Genomic DNA, 11,711 nt, shown 5'->3' on the forward strand with positions numbered 1-11,711 from the left:
GAGAAGTTCATAGGAGGGCAAACCCCAACATTTGTGAAGGATTTTTCAAGAGTATTGCTTTGCCCTTTCTCATAGCTCTTTGTCGATAGCACCACACAGAGCAGACAGAAAACAGAGCTGTATCTGGTCGACGTCATGCACGGACTGCAATATGTGTGTATTTGTGCCTGAGGAACTACTTATCACTGTGATGAATGGCATAGCATTTAGCTATCTCCTTAAAGAGATAAGATGCTGTAAGTTTTTGTTGTCAGTTGTGCCAAGATTTGTACCATTAAACAAAAAATTGGATTAATATTTTTAAACAAATCAGATTAATGTTTTATACCCATTATCATGCTCCAGGGGGTCATAAACTGGGATAAGAAATACATATAGTTTGCAGTTGTTTCAAGCCATGAAACTTAAAATAGTCTACAAGATACCCTTTGTAAGGAAACATTTCCTAGAGTGCCTCTCCCTAGGTCTCAGCACTCTAAAAATACTGATTTCTTTCTTTACCTTAATTATTAATTAAGCATACTACATGTGATTTAAAGATGCACACTTCACAAAAGGACCAAAAATCTGCCAAATGCTTCCCAATCATGGATAAGATGTTCTGGTTGCTCTCTGTTGAACACCACAGAAGTGGGCACCTGAGACTGAGGAACAACAGCTTCTGAGATCATTCCCTGCTGTTGCAGTCCTCCTCTTTTCTGTATGGACACTTTTCACTCTGCAAACCTCCTGTCAAACCCTGCAAGCCCTCTTTTTCAATCAGTTTGCCACTGCTTGTGTGTTTTTTCTGGTTGTGACATGTTCTTCATCCTGCCAGATACAGCACTGCAGTCAGGACAGGCTCAGACCTTGGTATCTCATTTCCTTCTCCCTTTGCCCTTTGATCTGATGTAAAACCTTTCACAGGCGTACGGACAGCTTGTGCTGGGTGCCTATAGATTGCATCGTGTTCAGCAATGCTCCAAGGTAAGGGGCCTGTCACCACCCTCTTGGAGAGCTTGGGCTCTAAACAACCAGTCTTTCACCTAAACAGCATATGTTTATGTTAGAAGAGGGACTCTCCAGAAGTTTCCCTGGCTGGGACAAGAGGAGAACTTGATCAGGCCTTGATCAGAAATGATAAATAAGCCTTCCTAGTTGTTGTCAAGTATGGTGATTAAGTTACTGAAGAAGGCACCCACAAGTTCAGGATCATCAGAGGTCTTTGTCTGTTCCAAGATATTTGACTATTTTGTCCAAGAGCAAGAAATCTTCAGCTTCTGATGTGTCCTATACCATGACCCACCTGCTCTTGGTGAACTGGCAATGAACTGGTCGAACCATTACAACTTGTGTCTAAATCTGGTGTCTTCAGAGAAGTCAGCTGCCTCACTCTGCTTGCTCCTCGTGGCAAGTATTACACCCCAGCCACTTTTTAACAGGAGGGAGACCAAACTGTGAGAGCACAGCCTCTCTCTGGAGCTGCTGCCTACTGATAGTTTGAGAATCACACATGGACAGTTCCCTACTGAGGAATCAGCCACTCTTCAACATGGTATTTCTAGGCCTAGTAAAAATGAATTTGGCTTTCATTCATCTCTTTGGCTGTCATGTTTCCTATGAGGCATCTGTCATAGGGGGAAAAGTACCTACTTTCTTTGTTGGTAAACATAAATAAGCCTAGGCCTACTGTTCTATGGATGGCGCTTTCTCTTGTGGCATCTCTTTCCAAATTGACTCATCCTGTGCTTTGGATAGGCACCTAACAATTTCCTCAAGGTCATGCAGTGACCTCAGAAGAACAGTGAATCGCTGATCTACTCATCAGGCTTTTTCAACAAGTAAATTTAACACTTTTCTCCTGTTTAAAATGAGGGGGGAAACATGGAAAAGAACGTTCCATACTAGCAGCTCTCCTCTGGAGAAATACTCTGCAAGAGCCAGCTTTAACTCCTAAAACTATGTATTATTTAACAGCAGCCACATACAGTGACAAAGGAGCACAGCTCTTATTTCATCTTCTACTTTCCCTGCAGACAAACTCTGCCTCAAGAGGCCAACTGTCCCCCGGCTCTTCAGTCTGGGACAGCTGAGAGGTTCACCAAGAAATACGCAATAGTGATGGAGGAAGCTTTTCATTAAAATGGATCTCAGACTCTTGCTTGGTCATTTTTACCCAGTATTGCTCTATAGAGAATAAGAAATATGCCCCCTATGAGAGGCCAATACAACACCTATATATTAACTCCAGTCCAGATAAACCTTCTGAGCTAGCTCAGAGCGTATTTATAGCTGAGACAGAGCTTCCTCAGAGAATTACAGTCTCCAAATCAGTGTAGTTGTTACCAAAAAAAAAAAAATCTAAGAAAAGCTACTTCTTTCTTGGTCTTCTCAAGTATAGTGAGTTCCTTTCACTACAGAAATTTAAGTATGAAATTCTCTCTTAAATGCAACCAGCTGGCTGAAATAACTTCTTGTGTGTTTGGCTGCAATGTCATGTCCAGAAAGCTTGACCATCACTAACTACACTGTCACATTCACATGATAAAAATATGGTGGCATTAATAACTTGTGCTGGCATGCCTTTTCAATTGTCAGGGTTTTACATAAATATAGAACTTGGCCTATGGATTTGTTTCAGAGTCTTTTTATATCTGATTATGGCTCCAGGCAGACAATTTTCAGTACAGACACAGTAATTAAAGATCAGTAATTCTGTCCAGTGGCCAATAGTCCCTACAGTGAGAGGTACATGGTAGGTTTTCAGCTGCTCAGCATTTCAGAGCTTCACTGGAAGCCAGGGATTAGAAAGCTGTGTTGTACAAGGACAGAGCACCAGCCTCAAAGGAAAACAGACAGCAAGCATTTCCATTCCAGCATTTTGGCAGAAGAAAGCACTGTCCCAAAGACCTCTATAGGAAACAGTTTTACTTAGATAGCTCCACAGTCACACTTGGAAAGCCATAGCCCCCACATGCTAAACCAAGGGCAGGCGCTGGAAGCCAATAATTCCCTCACTCCTCCATCTCAAACAAATATGCAGCCACACCGTTTCTTGGGAACGAGCTGAATACACACAGAAAAACAAAGGAGGGTTCTTAAATTTCTGAAGTACGTGTCATAGAAATAGCAAATAAATAAAACATCATAAATAAAAACATTTTTCTGGAGTGACTTCTCAGAGGTGAGAATTTCAACAGCAAAATAAAACTTGACTGCAGCAGATCCCAAGTTTTATTCCCACACTTCACAGCCAAGGCTTCTGTCAACTGGGAAGAAAACACAGCTGAGGTGGAAATCATGGATGTTTGTGAATAGCAGGAAGAGAACAGTGTAATAGCAGCACCAATTCCAGCACCAAAGACATCAGTCTTGAGTAGAAATGCAATTTTACCAGAAGGAGCTAATTTTGTTGGGCTTTGGTTCCTGTAGGTTTGTTATAGGTCAAGACATATATGGCAAGACAGTTGTGAAGTCCCCCATGGGCACTTCTGGCTCATCCTGAGACCATTGGCTCCTTCCTCCAGCACTGCACTGTCACAAACCAATACCCCTACATAAATAAGCTCTAAGAATTTTTTTTTGTGAAAGATTTGTATGAGCTTGATTTGGAAAACATCATACTAAAAGAAGAAAATTATAAGACTTATAGAGGAAGTATGCAAGAGCTAAACAACTTAGTTAAATATCTGAGGGATAGAGGGAAAGGTAACACTGAACTAGAGCCTCTAGCTCATCTGGAAGAGCCTTCCCTAACAGATAGGTTACATTCAGGTCCCAAACCTCCCAAATTTACCATGCCAGGAAAAACAATTTCCTATTAGCTTGCAGCCAAGCTATTCACAAACTCATGGCTCAGTGGAAGGATGGCAGGAGGCAGTTCTGGTGACCTCCAAAGCATAGCCTGTATTTGATACATGACTTTAAAAATTGCTAGGGTAGGTCTGCTATTAATAAGAGTACCTGAAAATGTTTATTGGCAATAGTGATATCAGCATGTTTCTGGAAAAAGTCTAATCCAATGGGGAAACTTACTGTTTACTACTATACCATAGGCAATATGACACAATTTTAACATTCTTTATCAAGTCTCTGAATTTAGACTGTGAGGCTGCTGGTGCTGGAGCTTGAAAACACATTGGGAAGGTATGAGCTGATTTAATCTCATCTGCCAAGCAGGGAAGCTGAGCTGAATGAGGATGGATGAAGAGAGTCACACAGAGATGTTGGACTGCTGGCTCCCAGTTCCTCCTGCAAAGCCTTGCTGTTTCTTCCAGTCTGCCTATTCTGTGTGTTTTGTAAAATTGCACAAACAGGCCCACAAAAAGATTCAGTTCTCTCTCTGTTGTACCAAAACCAATACTTAAACAACAAAGAAGAGCAATGCAGTAACAAACACAACAAACTAGTTTTTAGATTTTTGGGGGTAACTATGTTAAAAGACATCTTAATTCCTCTACCAGATCATTTCAATAACATTCCCATCATTGTAATGGCCTAATGGTCAGGTGAAAGGAGTAGCTGCAGTGCAGTGAAATGAGGCAGTCCAGCACACAAGAGTAGTAACTTTCAAAATATCACACAGATGACAAGACTGATGCTGGTGGAAGTGTAGAAAATAAAGACTGTCAGAGTAATGCCTTTAAAGAGCCTCAGGGATTAACAGTCCTGATTTGCAGAACCACCTGGACACAGTAGGCAACCTAAGAAGCCGCAGCCCATGTGAGTACAGCCTGTTCAAAGCAGCTGCCAATGTGAAGCGTCACAATAAATGGTATATCTGGGACACAGGCTTACACAAGAGATGGGGTCTTTGTTTTTATGAAGCCAGATTGAAAACACACTATTTTCCTTCTTTCTTCTTGTGCTTTCTGTAGCAATATCTGGCTCACTTGTTTGGTTGGCATATGTCTTGCTCTGCACCATCACTTCTTTCCTTTCCTGTGTGTTCTTTGGGTGCTGCCCTCTCACAGTAGCTCTGGTCTGGTCAAGCCTGGCAAAAGAGGTGGTCAGTGATCTTCAATTGCCATTGTGGCTAGCAAATGGGGCCAAGGTTACCATTAGTAAGATGGTAACTTATGTCTGGATTCCCTTTTCAAATCCATATTGGCACACTCCTCTCTCAGCCTCTACCTTTTCCTCTCTTTCTTTGTGGAGATGTTTCTGAACTCTTCCTCCACTCTCAAGACCTTTCCCAAGGACCTTATCATGCCTTGAACTGGGAAAGGTGCCATCTTCTTTTAGTGCAGTGACAGTTCAAAGGCTTGATGCTTCGGAGCTTTCTTGAAAGTTGTTGGATTCTGCTGCCTGAGGCCCCCCCCCTTGAAAAGGTAAAATCCTGCTGCTGCTGGCTCAGGACTGACATGAAATAACCAAGCAGAGTCTTCACAGGCAAGGCCAGCCTGCCCCTTCTCTTCCTTCCTGCTCTCCCGTTTCCCTGGAATTGTTTGCTCATGGATCCGCTGTATCAGGCTTGGAGATTGTGAGAATTGTCTTGACTTCTGTTAAATGGAAAATGTAAAACAAACAAGAAAACACAGAGGTACAATTAAAATAAAAGTGATCTATTTGGTCTCATTCTTTAAAAATACCTCTGGTTGGTTCTCACAAAAAAAATGTAAGTATTTTTATAGCAGCTTGGCATCTGCATTTTGCTCTCAATTGTCTTCTGCAGACAGAGCCTACTTAACCAAAGAAATAGATTGACTGACATCTAGTGGAAAATTGAAGCTTTTCTTTCTCTTATTCATTTGAGTGAAACACTTTAGGCAGTATTTAAATCAATTTTGTACATACTATCATTGCTGTAGAAAACAATATTATTACCAGATCACCTGTATTTTATCTCTATTTCATTAGTGTATTCAAATATTCAGCATAACCACAGACAGGACAATCAACAGGAATTTATTTTAAATATATACTGGTTCTTTGGTTAATGAAGGAGCCTGGTATTAGACTAGGCCAAGTACATCCCTTCCAACACTGAGCAAATCTGTAACACAGCTCTGGGAGTCCCTGAAGTCCTAACAAATAAACATAAATTTATTCTCAAAACTAAGTCTTCTGGAACTGTTGTTTCTACTAAACCAGAATTATCGATTCCCTTATTAATGACTTACATGTAAATATTTAAAAAGGGAAATGTACACTTTTTCCTGAATTTTTACTTCTAATGGCCTTAGAGAAGTTCATCATGTGGTAACATTAATCTGACTAATTATAAGAATGTGAAGATGATTTTGCTTTCTCATTAGGATTTGTAGATGCTTTAGACTCTTGTCTCAGTGGTCGCCTAATGTTCAGCATCTGTGAAGGGATTTTGCAATGCAAGACAAATGCCAAACATGGCTTAGCTGACTGCAGAGTTCCCACAGATTGATGTAGGTACCATCACCCATATGTGGTGTGACTAATAGATGTTTTTGGTGCAATGATGTGCTTTGCAAGCCTTACTGAGAAATCACTTTACAAGGTCCAGCTGGAGAAGAATTAAACAGAGGGGGCTGTCTTGCAGACAAAAATATCTAAATATAATTCTCTGGTAGCAATAGACTTTTGTATTCACTTTCTTAGGACAGCACTTCTGTTCTCCCAGTGCCTCTCTCTTTACTTTCCAAAATAAGTTATCTAAACTGTCAGATCCCTATTCCATATTCTCCTGTCTTCCTCCTCTGCCTCAAATGAATGGCATGTGGGTCTTTAGAGATAATCTGACATTTGGGTTTTTTCAGTGAGAACTAGGTCATGTTGTAAGTAGCTGAGAATAAAATTTGATACTACCAGCAGTGCCATTCACACCCAAATCTCACAGATCTCAATGTTATGTTTGATAAAATGATTACACAACTTGATCTGAAGTGACCTTAATATACATCTAGGTCCTGAGAAGTTACTTATAAGCTGAGTCTGTTTAAGGCACTGCTACCCAAAAGCCAATTTTTCTTACATAAAATCCCAAACTAATGACCCCATAAAGCTTCTGCATTCCATCCACACGGTGATCAGGTCTTACTTTTAATTTTGCCGATCAAAAAAATTAAATAATCACATTGCATATAGAATCAGTTAATCTTCATGTTCTCATTCCAATTTGTCAAATACAATTTTTAAAAATTTAGTTGTACTGAGTCAAACATTAAAAATGTAATAGTTACTTAAATGAGCATTAAACTCTTCTATTTATATTCCTACAAAGAAAAACAAGGACTTCAGCTCATAGGTGTAGATCCTGTGTTTGTATTCTGTCTTTCATAACACTTAGACTCTTTCAATTGGCCTCTAACTGGATATGGGAAAGTCATCTTTTTCTGCAGAGTTCTGGGGCTTTTTTTTTTTTTCAGTTTGGCTCATTTACCATCTCTCATTTTCCTCTGTCCCTACTTTTGGTCTCTGGGAACAGCAGAAACCACAAGATGTCTGTGATTATCCACTTAATCCCCTCAGGCAGTGTAATGTCTTTAAACCAGACTTCAGTGAAACTACATTTATTTGTCAAGCTTTTAGTTCTCAATTAAAAAATATGTTGAGCAACTTCCTGTGGTCCCTTGAATAGACTTTTGGCTGGTTTATATGAGACAATCATTGCCTTATATTTCATGTACATATTTTTTCTTCCTTTCCCTTAATAATTTTTGAAATTATTTAACATTTCTTTCTTAACTGTGGCATCCTCCAGCACTGTTAAATATTTCTACCTACTGTTTTTCCATCCCCTCTCTCTGTCTTCCATTTATGAATCCTTCTGACTTATTTGTTCAAACCTTTGCACTCATTTTGAGGGCAAGCAGGTACACAATGCAGGAGACCACTATGACCTCGATAGCCATGACCTTGGCCTTTGCAGAAAAATGTCACTTCACATTATTCTCTGCACACAACCAACCAATCCAGGAACAATCCAACTTTGGTACATGCAAACTGTAGGGATCGAGCCAGACGAAATGTAGCCCCAGATCATGTGCTGGTATTTCCTTGATTATGTTATATTTCTCTAGAATCCCCTTGTAGTTAAGACAGAGCATGGGTCTGTAGATATTAGAGGCTGCAGCAATGATTTTCACACTGTCAACTCAATGTAACAAACATGGCCTTCACTGAACTATCTTAGAGAAGCCCACGCTACCAAACACCCCCTGACAAAGATATACCTCAGATATGGATCATGACAGTGGTTGAACATCTCCATCTTTCACAGCACTCTTCAGGATATGAGGAGTGACTATGAGTGTCTCAGAGCTGCACCATTCACCCAAGAGTGACATCTCCCCAGTCATGTCCAGTCAGTCAAGCTTAGAATTTTGGGAATGTGCACTCATCTCCCCCATTTTTGACCCTCTTTCCATTCCATGGTTTCACATAGGCATCATATAGCCTGTTCCATACAGGGAACAACCCTTTTGACCCAAGTACACAAAAATATAATTTTTACTTACCTCAGTTGTATGTGCCAGCAATCCATTTTCATGTCGTCATCTCTGAAATCTCCATATTTATTATCAGGAAGTGGCTATCACTGCACATGATGACTCTTTGTTTATTTCAAACTTAAACATAAGAACGTTGAAACTGTTTATGTAGCTGCTGTGTTAAATCTCTTTTTTGCATTTATCCACTTGAATGTGGGGTTTTTTATACTCTCCAGTTAGTTCTCATTTACACTTCTTTATTCTCAATAAGCCAGAGCCTAATATGTTACCACAGAGACCTGATCCAGCACAGATTGAAGGGCTCATGTGAGTAACCTGCTCAGCGACACTAATGGTTTGTTTAATATTTCACAGATATGTAAATTACAAATTCAGTTCCTATTTCACAGAATCAGAGAATATGATGGCTGCCAAATTGTTTGTCTACCTTTCCGAAATTGCACTAAGCATTACTTACCATTATATTGTAACCCAACTGAAACATTTGACATACTGAGGGGAAGAAAATTAAGAAGGTTGCATCAAAATATATATATATATATATGTATGTATATTTGTACCTGTTCATTATTTAAAACTACTGCTCAGAAGTAACATTTTTAAATGGTCCAGTGGTCGATGTTGGAACAGCCAGGCTTTGTAAAGGTGAGAGGGCCAGATCCCAAGAGGCAGCAAGCACTCTTGATGGTTATTGATGTTGATGGGAGCTTCTAGTGCTCAGTATAGGCAATGACCTCCATCAGGCTACACCACTGAATAAAACACCAATTTAAACCAGCCTGGAGATGCTGTGTGCAACTTGCTCTCTGTTCATTTTATCACTGTCTCATCTCTGGTGTTCTCCTGGACACTCTGGAATGCAGCTTTGGCCATTGAGGCACAAAACAATCTGCTTGCCTCTTTTTAAGTAGAGAGGTTTAACCTCATCTTGAATATCTGTGCTTTGTCTGCACTAGTGTTTGTTCTGTCCAAGTGGCCAATTCCTCCTTTCACAAGAAACATTTTGTTCAGAACTAAATCTGACCATTCTGTCAGTCCTGTAGTAAGGAAGCAGAGAGGTGAAGGGTCAATTTATTCCCAGTAATTCTGACATGTAGCCTAGTCTCTTCTACAAAGATGTAGAGAAGAAACACAGAAAAGAACATGATGCTTCCTCACCAAAATGCCTCCCACGAATGACTCTTATTTTTATCCTGTGCAAAAGGAACATCAGCTTTCAATCTGACTGTGTACCCACAGACTTTTTTGTTTCAGCACATGGGTAAGAGGTCGTATCTTCAGCGATACGATATATTTTCTCTTTGTCTCTTTTACTTGTGACAGTTTCAAAATGACCGAGAGCCATACAAGAAATACTTTCTTCATTCAGAAAAGAGAATTTGAGATGCTGTACAAACAGCAACAATAAACTGTTAATATTCTGCAGAAGGCAACCTACTTTGTCACAACTGAAGAGGGCAACCTAATACCATCTCACTGTTGCTGCATCCACTGTCCCACCCACATATCCCTCCATCAAAGCAGAGCAGAGCATCTTGTCAACAAGGCTAAAAGGGATGACAAATTTATATTGAGAAATCTTTTCAAAACTAGGAGTACCACACATAATATCCTTTTTTTTTTCTTCTCCTGCATTTCCATTTCTGCTTGGATATGATCATAACTGCTGAAGCACCTCCTACTAGGGTTTTTTTGGTGGTGGTGGTGGTTTCAGCAGGAGGTGGATTGGTTTGTCTTTTTTTTTATATATAGGGCAATTCGGATTCTATTTAACACAACTTTTCTCTATTGAGCACTGGGAGAAGCAACAGGCACAGGTGCTGAATTGTCATAACACCAGAGGCATCCACAGTCCATAAGCACCCCAAGCTCTAGGAAGATGTAGACACAGTTTAAAGGTTTCAAAAGGCACCTAAGTGAAGACAATGATGACTAAATAACAGCTGAGAAAAAAGGAGAAAAAGGAGAATTATGTGTAGATATAACATTATGTTTCACACTATTAGAGATTGTAAAGTGCCCCTAATTGCCTAAACTGAATACTGTAGTGAGGTTTGCTTATGATGCTTTGAGGTATTAAGGCGTGGGTTTTTTCAGTTTTGTCTTCAGCTGTCAGAGGTGAAGGTATGGAAACAGTCTGGAAGTATCTTCACAAACAGAGATTTAAGATTGAGAAATATATACATATTTGTGATAATCTTAGGTGCCACTACTATACTTGCTGTTTGGCTGTATCTGCCTGAATAAAAAGGTGGGAGGCTGAAGTGGAGAGTCTTTGGAAGAAAATGCGAAGAAGTAAGAAAACAAATAAAATTAGAAATAGAAAGAAATACAAAAGAAATAAATAGAAATAGTGGAGTTCTTGAATATTAATCAAGCAAAGGGGGCTGTGCAATCACATTCATCTGAATCCAGAATGCTAAATATATTGCTACTATATTAGCAAACCATTTATCTAGTAGTTCACTCAAGGTAGATTTTGAAATTTATCTAACTATCAAAGATGCAGATACACATCTTGTACAAAGGCATGCACATAATGCTTTAAGAGGGAGTCTCAGAGCAATCCTTTTGTTACTCTGGATAATAATAACAAAATTATATAGTAACAGCAAGTCATTGGGATCCACTAACTGTTGAAAATATGCGCCTTTTTGTGCCTTTTTACTTATTTAATCGGTCCATACAGCCCTTTCTACATACAAAGCTTGTACTAATGCAACTATATTGGCAGAGGAGATAACTAGGTAAAAGATTTTGGGCACAGTCAAGCACGATCAAAAAAACCAGAGCGAACTGAAACACTCAGCAAGAATGAAAGGAACCAAAACAGAATACGCTGCAATGAAGTGATGGGGATAAAAAAGAAGGAAAAATTGTTATCGCTAACCAATCTTCCTCTGCATATGCCTATCCTTGGAAGTGTACGGGAAACAGTACTGAGCTCCAAGTGGTGGGAAAAAGGTGTATTCCTCCTTCTGCACATGCTCTTTAAGTAAGAGAGCAGGGAGATACCAACTAGACTGTCCAGAAAGTTAAAGCAGTCAAAACAGGAACCTCTGCATACGCTAAGAATATCCTGCAGTGCTGATTGTGCTTCCTCTGCTGTGATTGCTCCCATCTTTGCCATTTCCCTTCATTTCTCTGTATACTACCTCTCTTTGCTCTTTTTCCCTAGCCTTTCTCAACATTACCAGATTTAATTTATTCCCTCCTCATAAAGATCATTCCATATCCCCCTGAAATTATATTTGTTATCCCCCTATTGTCCACCCTGTGCTCATACTATTTTCCCATAACCTA

This window comes from Pipra filicauda, unplaced genomic scaffold, assembly GCF_003945595.2.
Source record: "Pipra filicauda isolate LSUMZ 115617 unplaced genomic scaffold, ASM394559v2 scaffold140_size2443280_pilon, whole genome shotgun sequence".
NCBI lineage: Eukaryota > Metazoa > Chordata > Aves > Passeriformes > Pipridae > Pipra > Pipra filicauda.